The sequence below is a fragment of the Ovis aries genome, chromosome 3, assembly GCF_016772045.2.
Source record: "Ovis aries strain OAR_USU_Benz2616 breed Rambouillet chromosome 3, ARS-UI_Ramb_v3.0, whole genome shotgun sequence".
Classification (NCBI taxonomy): Eukaryota; Metazoa; Chordata; class Mammalia; order Artiodactyla; family Bovidae; genus Ovis; species Ovis aries.
Genome location: NC_056056.1, coordinates 179,202,869 through 179,211,859, shown reverse-complemented (window position 1 = coordinate 179,211,859; position 8,991 = coordinate 179,202,869).

Sequence of the window (8,991 nt, the reverse complement as noted above, 5' to 3'; positions counted from 1 at the left end):
TCCCCCAGCCCAGGAGTTCCTCTCCAGACCTTCCTCAACCCTTGGTCTGGTCACCCTGGCTCCCCTCTCCTCCTCCCCTCCCCTCCCCCAGGGCTCCCCCCGACCCTGGGCTCCCCTCCCCCTCACTCTGGGCTCCCTCCCCTCACTCTGGGCTCCCCCCCTTCACTCTGGGCTCCCCCACCTCACTCTGGGCTCCCCCTTCTCCGGGAGAGGGAGCAGGCTGTGGGCATTGGAATGCGGGATTCATCTTCCTCTGATACACAGAGCAGTTCCGCTCTCCCCAGGCCGCCCTGCAAGCTTGAAGATCCCGTCACAGTTCACAAACCTGACTGTGACTTTTGCTCATTTTCTCCAACTCCTACCTTTGATGGTGCCCAGCCTCCCATTTGCAGCCTTTTTAACACTTTCAGCAGTTTTGTTAACTTTCTTTTTACTGTTTATTTTTTGGCCAAGCCTCTGTAGCATGTGGGAGCTTAGTTCCCCAACCAGGGATGGAACCCGCCCCCCTTGCGGTGGGAGCTCGGAGTCTTAACTACTGGACCCCCAGAGAAGTTCTCTTGTTACTTTCAAGCATGAAAAGGTTCAAAGTTAAATTTCTCATCCAATTCCCACTCCGCTCCTGCTCATCCCTCAGCTCCGAGGTCCTTGCTGCAGAGATTTGGAAGGGGTGAGGTGGCCTGCTCCTTCACCCCCACTTTCCTCTCTTCTCTGGATCCCTTTCTTCTCTGGTGGCCTATGGTGGAGATGAGAAAGACAGAAAGGTCCTCATCTCTCGTCAGTGGCTGCTGCCGTGGTCCTTACTGTGTGATGTCCCTGTGTCTGCAGCCCTCACTGGGGGCCCTTGATGTCCCCTGTGTGGCAGGCATCTATGCAGTCTGGATAGACGGTGATGGAAGGAAGGAGGCTATACTGGCATTTGGGTTGGATGAACTAATAGAGGGATGGTGGACGGACCGGTGGTGCATGGCTAGAGAGATGGAGGCGAGGCTGGACGGCATTGGGTGTTCTCACCTGGAGGTCTCTGACCACCCCGACTGGTCCTCAAGCACCTTGGCAGCATCTGAGAAGGCTCAGCAGGGTCTCTCTTGATCCTCAGCGGGTGGGCAATGGGTGGAGCTCTTGGTGGGGGAGTAACTGGGGAGGGGTGAGGAGCACAAGCGGTGGGGCTTCTCACCACAAGCCCAGGTCTAAAAGCTGAGGTTCTCAAGGGTCACAGAGGGTGGGACAAATGAGGCTCTAACACTTTGATAGCCTGGGTTGCAGGTGTCATGTGTGCACGTGTGTTAAGTTGCTTGTCTGACTCTGCGAGTCCATGGACTGTAGCCTGCCAGGCTCCCCCGTTTATGGGATTCTCCACACAAAAATACTGGAGTGAGTGGCCACGCTCTCCTCCGGGGAATCTTCCTGACCCAGGGATTGAATCAAAGTCTCTTACGTCTCCTGCATTGGCAGGAGGGTTCTAACCACTAGCGCCACCTGGGAAGCCCCTGGAGGTGTCACAGAGAAGAACAAACCTGACTCCATATTGGATCTGTTTCTTCAATTTAACCTGTCTATTCTGTTGCTTTTGCTACAAGTTAGTCACTAAAAGAATGCTGCCTGTAGACTGAAATATGGGATAATTCATTCTCAAGACTCTGACCTTTAAAGGGATAACACTTTTCCATTCACATAGAGATAAAAAGCTGCAGAACGGAGAATACATGTGTCTTGGGACTTCGCTGGTGATCCAGTGGCTGCTGCTGCTGCTGCTGCTAAGTCGCTTCAGTCGTGTCCGTGACCCCAGGACAGCAGCCCACCAGGCTCCCCGGTCCCTGGGATTCTCCAGGCGAGAACACTGGAGTGGGTTGCCATTTCCTTCTCCAATCCTAACACTCCTCAGTCCCAATGTAGGTAGATGGCCTGGGTTTGATACATAGTCAGGGAACTAGATCCCACATGCCACAACTAAGAGTTTGCATGCTGCAACAAAGACCAGCAAAGCCAAACAGATAATAGATATTAAAAAAAAATTATTAGTAAGAGACGGGCCTAGAAAGAAGGGTCACGAACATAGTGTCTGATGGCTGGGTCTGGAGGCAGGTGAAGGAGTACTTCCCCCAAAATACAAAACACACACAAAACACACAAAAAAGCACACTTGTTTTGTTGGAGGTTTATAGGAACATCGTGACCAGATGCATAAGCTAGGACAAAGGATTCCGGTACCAACAAGTTCGCAACACTCAACCACACCCCCTTCTCTTTCACTAAAAAAGAAGTCTGAATTCTAGCTCAGGTAAGATGGTTCTTTGGGACACTAGTCACCACCTTCTTGGTCTGGTTTTACAAACAAAGTCACTATTCTCTGTCCGACAACTCCTCTCTCAATTCATCAGCCTTTTGCGCGGTGAGCAGTATGAGCTTGGACTCAGCAACAGAGTCGAGGAGGGAGGTGGGGAGCAGACTGCGTCCACGAGGGAGGGGCCAGCGCAGAAGCCAGGGGTCAAGAATGGTCGTGTGTGGCAAAGGTGAAGGCCGAGACCTGTGGGCGCCTGGCACGGTGCAGCAGCCCTCGGCTCCTGCCCTTCGGGTGATGGGGCTGCCCCAGACAGTGGATGGGCCCAGTGGGGCTATTTCTGATTGGAATGAGAAGGGCCTCACTATGTGATGCAGTCTGATTAGGACACACAAATGGTAGGGCATTTACTCCTCAATGCACTGCAAAGTGTTCTGTAGGCAAAAAACCGAGACCAAAAAAACTTGCAAGTCAGGTCCTGGAGAAGCCGTGATAAAGGAAGTCCTTGGTGAGAGGTTAACATAGTGTCTGAGGTTTAACATTCTGTGGGAGCTGGGGTGCAGGGAGGGCCCAGGAGGTGTTTCCACGGAGGGACTCCCAACTGCTGTCATCTCCCCACTTCCTGCTGGGCCGGATCTGTGGGCGACCTGATTTCTAATCCTGGTTGTAGCACAGATTTGTTTTGTGACTTTGGCCAAGTTTCTGCATCACTCTGGGCCCAAGAGACTGCCTCACCCTGGCAGCCCCCTTCCTGCAGGTGACCAGGACGCTCCTGCAGACTAACTGGTGCATCCAGCCCACTTCAGGGGCACACACACATTTATTTGTGCAAGCATGCACTTATGATGCACACACACGTGTGCACACAGACTTGCACACATGATGACTCTTCTAGCCCCAAAGCAGCCCTAGGCATTGCCCCAGTATCAGAATAAAATGCACCTCATCTGACCCCCCAGTAGGACTCTCTCCTCCAAGAAGAGGGGCCAGTCCACTTCCCAGCAGTGTAACCTTGGATTGAGTAGTTGACCTTTCTGAGCCCACTTCTCTCCTCCACAAGATGGACATTCTTTTTTTTTTTTTTTTTTTAATGTTTATTTTTGTCTGTGCTGGGTCTTCACTACGGTGTGCGGGCTTCTCATTGAGGTAGCTTCTTTTGTCGCAGAGCACGGGCTCTCGGGTGCGAGGGCTCCAGTACTTGCGGCATGTGGGCTCAGTAGTTGTGGCTCCCAGGCTCCAGAGTGCAGGCTCAACAGTTGCGGTGCATGGGCTCGGTTGCCTGGATCAGGGATCGAACCCGTGTCTCCTGCATCAGCAGGTGGATTCTTTACCGCTGAGTTGCCAGGGAAGCTGTGATTCCTTTCCTTTCCATCTCAGGAGCCCCAGGACTGGCTGCTCTCACCCTTACCCTGTGCAGCCCAAGGGCAGGTTACTCTCCTGGTGCACCACTAGCTTCCTCTTTTCAGGGGCTATCCTAGGGCTGGGGCGGGGGTGGTGAGTGCAAAGAGGTTCGCAGCTTGGGTTTCACTTCCTTTCTGCCCCTGGGGCTGCCAGCTCACCGGAGGGGCAGCTAACATGGCCCAGGGCCTCCCCTACCTGCTCTGCTGTCCTGGTCGGCAGCCATTTTCCCACTCCTGTGTGTCCTGGAGCGGGAGAAGAACCCTGAGACCCCATGTTGCTACCTCTGTTATTAGGATGTCTAGCCTCATATATTTTGGAGAAGGCAATGGCACCCCACTCCAGTACTATCGCCTGGAAAATCCCAGGGATGGAGGAGCCTTGTAGGCTGCAGTCCATGGGGTCGCTAAAAGTTGGGACACGACTAAGCGACTTCACTTTCACTTTTCACTTTCATGCATTGGAGAAGGAAATGGCAACCCACTCCAGTGTTCTTGCCTGGAGAATCCCAGGGACGGGGGAGCCTGGTGGGCTGCCATCTATGGGGTCGCACAGAGTCAGACACGACTGGAGCGACTTAGCAGCAACAGCAGCAGCCTCATATATGTATATTTTTTTCTTTCAGAGAGAGGATTGTGGAGTTTGGGAGTTGAGGGAGCAGAAGAGCAGAGTGGGAGGGAGTCCCAGGATCACTTAGTCAATCTCTTGGGTTGGCAGCTGGGGATACTGAGGCCCCGGGAGGGAAGGGCTTGCCTCAAACCACACGGTAAACCAGTGGCCGTGTGAACCATCCACTGTGTCTGCTGACCCCCTGCCAGTGCTAGGCCTGCACAGCCTCTAGCCTCATAAATAAGGCCCCTGCCCTGGCCTTCCTGAGCTCCTGGGGTGGGCTGGGACAGCGAGGCAGTACACCTGCCCGGACAGGGCCCCTCCCCTCTCGAGGCTGCTGTTTCCCTCTCTGTGATAGCACAGCGGCCCAGCCAGCTGTAACTCGGCATGAAGCCAGCTGGACTACAGGGGAAAGAGGTACAGGCTGGCCTCAGGCAGGGGCTGGGAGAGGCCACGAGTCCTGAGTCAGAAGCAAAGAGAGACGAAGGGGCCTGGTCCTGGTGCCCCAGGGTGGGTGGAAGGGAGCCCCACCAGGTCACTCCCTTGGATCTGCTCTAAAACACAGCAGGTGGCAACGGGGTCCAGGACAGCCCCTGGCCTAGGCTCTGGGTGTCTGTGGTCTCCTTGCTTTCACCTCCTTCCCGCTCTCCTCTGCCCCTGGCCCCCATGGCTGCTTTCTTCGACCCCCAACGCCAGACTGGCCCAAGGATGGATTAAACTGCCCTCGAACCCCTACCAGGGGAGGGGACATGGAGAGGGTGGAGGCGGGCGTGACACATGGTTACCCCTCTGCAGAGCTGGTGTGGGTCATGGTGATCCTGTTCTGGGACAGGGGCCAAAGCAGAGCAGGCATGTCCTAGGAAGATGGCCAGAGGGACACTGTATATCTGAGCATGTGGACTGAATGTGTCTCCCTCAAATTCATCTGTTGAAGTCCTAGCCCCTAAGACTTGAAAATGTGACTGTATTTGCAGCCAGGGTCTTCAAAGAGGTAATTAAAATAAAATGAGGTCACTAGTGAAGTGAGAGACAGAGTCATGCCTGACTTTTGGCGACCTCATGGACTGTAGCCCTCGTGGCCCTAACCCAGTATGACTGGTGTAAGAGATGAGGTCACAGATGCACACAGAAGGAAGATGGCTGTCTGCAAATCAAGGAGAGAAGCCTCCAGACAAGCAACCTGTTGGCACTGCAACCCCCGCGGCCTGGAACTATGAGATAAAACACTTCTGCTGTTTAAGCCCCTCGTCTGTGGAACTTTGTTATGGCAGTCCTAGCACACGAACCCACTAAGGCTTTTTGTTTTTTGTGATATAAGAGGCAGGCAATGGTAGTTTGGAGGTGCAAATTCTAGATTTGTGCAAACATTTGGATGGTTTGTGGGGACAATGGGACTCACACATCACCTTGGAGAGGCTTTCTCTGACCATCCTTTTTAAAAAAAACTAAAACCAAAAAAACCTTTTTGGCTGTTCTATGTGGCATGCGGGATTTAGCTCCCAACCCAGGATCAAACCCGAGCCCCTCACAGTGGAAGCAGGGGGTCTTAACCACTGGGCTGCCAGGGAAGTCCCCGACCATGCTTCTTCAAGTGAAATCCCCTCTTCCTCTTCCATCCTGAGTAATTGGTCCAAAGTCATTAGACAGTACCAGGCAAGGTAGGAAGCAGCCTTGGGGTGGGGCTGTGCTGCGGTGGCCCCAGGCAGGGTGGGGTCTGAGCAGGGGTTCTGGTGGTCCACCCAGGGATGTCGGGATCCAAGGAAGGTGAGTACACCTTCAGGGTTGGGCCCGTGCGGGCAGAGGGTGATTGGCTACCCACGGGGCTGAGCAAATAGGTCTGTACATGAAGGGCAGCGGGAACCAGGCTCTGCAGTTAAAGGGGGGGCACAGGGAACGGAAAACTGGAGGGGATCTGTGGTGTTGGGTTGTGACTGTATAAACTTGTGCTATCATGCAAATACAGGTAGAACTAGAATTGCACGTGGATCAGCATGCTGCGTCCACTGAGCGTCCCCTCAGGAATGAATGCACCCTGTAACCTTGTAGGAGGTACTCGCAGCTTTGGGGAGCTCAGAGGGCCAAGGCTCCATGTTGCCCACCCAGGGCTCTCTTGCGGGTCCCTCCTTTCGTCAACTCAGAGGCGCTGGCCCCACTGGCCCTGGGACATGGAGTACTGCTGCCACCTTGTGGTGGCTGTGGGACACTGCCCTGAGCCAGAGTCACCCCTGGAGAGGGCGGGGATGGGACCGGGGGAAGGCTTTCCCAAGTGCCCGCCGTGAGTCAGCAGGACCATCCAAGACCAGTGGGCAGATCCTGCTTCTCTCCCACTGCTTGGATCAAGGTACCACAGCCCCACTCAGGGGCAGCAGCTGTTGTGGAACCCAGGTTGTCTGGGAGGCAGCCAGCACCTTTGAGAACTGGAAAAGCAATACTGGAGGCTGAACTGGGGTCTCTGAAATTACAGGGCAGTGCGCCTGGCTGTGTCTGATGCAGAGGCTGCTCTGGTTGGAGGTGGACATGTTGGAACATTTCCTTGACAGGTGTTATGCCTCTTAATTGACCTCGTAACAGTCCACCAGGACTTCACTGGTGGCTCAGACGGGAAAGCGTCTGTCTACAGTGCGGGAGACCTGGGTTCCATCCCTGGGTTGGGAAGATCCCCTGGAGAAGGAAATGGCAATCCACTCCAGGACTATTGCCTGGAAAACCCCATGGCCAGAGGAGCCTGGTAGTCTACAGCCCGTGGGGTCCCAAAGAGTCGGACATGACTGAGCGACTTCACTTCAACAGCCCTATGAGGGAGCAACTGCCGTCAGCTCATTTACAAGTGAGAGAACAGGAGGCACAGGGAGTTAAGAATTTGCCTAAAGCCACACAGCTCAGAAGGGCTGCACCACGACTGGGTATTGTATGACAACTGGCAGGGGGGGAAGTGGGCTCACTGTCCAGGCTCAGGGTTGGGTTTGGTGGGTCAGGGAAGCCTGGAGGGAGCAAAGCGGTGGAGGCTCTGCCAGGGGGCTTTGAAGGCAACTCTGGTCCGTACTTCCCCTCTCCCTACCCACCTAACTGGCTCCACTCAACCTCCCCAGACCCCTGGCTGGGTACCATTTCCGAGGCAGTTGGGCCCAGCAGGAGCCGCTGGCGCCTGGATAATCCTGCCCCCGCCCACAGGCCAAGGCACCCCTGCAGTTGGTCCTCCTTTAAGTGGGGCCCGGCAGCTTCCTGATGCTGCGATTGACCTGGGGCTTGTGGCCTCAAACACGGCCTGGTGCCAGGAGATCCAGCCTGGCCAGCGCTGGTGGCTTCTGCCAGGGTTCCCTCACCCGTCGCAGCGCCAGAGGCCCTCTCTCTGGAGGGGCCCTAAGGCGGGGCTGCACTGTGCTGCCCCCTCCAGAGGAAGCCTGGACACCTTCGAGGCCAGGCTCTCTGGGGCAGGCCCCACCTCACTGGCCTTGGGCCCTGTCTGACCTTCAGGCTCTGTTCCCTGGCATCAGCCTCCGCTTTCTTCACGTCAGAGTAGGTGGTTTGTGTGGAACTTACACCTGTGTCTACTACCCCCTGCCCTCCCATGGGGCCCACTGGGCGTGGCACATTCACCTCTTGAGTTCTCAGTACACAGAACCACATCTGGTGTGCCACTGGGGTACCCACACGCAGGAAAGAACAGGCGACTTAAGCCATGCACAGGCCACGAGCCCCTGGAGCTCCCACTGAAGGTTTCCTGGCTCGCCGTCACTCACCTGGAGCAGCAGGGGCAGCGAGGAGCGGGGGCAGTGGCGTCCAGAGCACGGGGTCCCACCCTTCGCTCCCGGCTCCCCCGACCCCGTTTCCCACTCGAGAGCAGCGGTCAAAACCACTGACTCCACAGGACCATTGTGAGGTGTGGAAAGGCCCAGGCTGGGGGAGGGCCCGCAACAGCAATGTGGGGTGGTGAGAGCTGGGGGGCTGCAGGGGAAGGGCCCCAGCCTCCGGGGGACCCAAGTCAGAGGCCTGGAGGCTCAGTGAGCAGGTGGGACACCTGCCGGAGCTCAGCAGCATAGCTTGCCCACCCCCCCACCCCACCCAAGGGGTGGGGGGTAACCCACCTATTATCACCACAGTCCTCTTATCTGACCACCAGAGGCTCCCAACCTCATGATACAGGTGGGTATTATGAAAAAGATGGTCACAAAACGCAGGTGCTTTGGGGCCTTCCTCCCACACAGAATTCAGCTACCACCCGAGGCTGGTGGTCGGGTGCACTGCTGCTGACCACTGGCCAGAACAGCCCGGGAAGGAGCCTCTAGAAGCCATCTGCTGTCCCGAGTGCTGTTGGGGGGTGGCAGCCTGGTGATTCCGGCTGCGGTCCCCTGCACCCGGCCACCTCTGCGTGACCTGAGGCAGGAGAAGGTGGAGAGGTGCTGGGGACGGTGTGCCAGCCTGGCACTCCAACTCTGGCTTCTCCCCCGTTCTGAGTCTGAGCATCCTTGGGCAGGGCTGGCACGGGGGTCACTGCCGAGTAGCCAGGCAAGGCTGGACCGCATCCAGGAGATGCCTAATATTAATCGTGTGAGAACCAGAGCCTTCCCACTACCTGGGCAGACACAGCTAATTCCTGCAGGATGCAGGAGGTAACCTTTAGACCAGTCAAGCTTGGTGTGACTGAAGGGTCCTAAAAAGTTGTCAGACCAGGCTGACACTGGTTGCCCAGGGACAGGGACACAGCT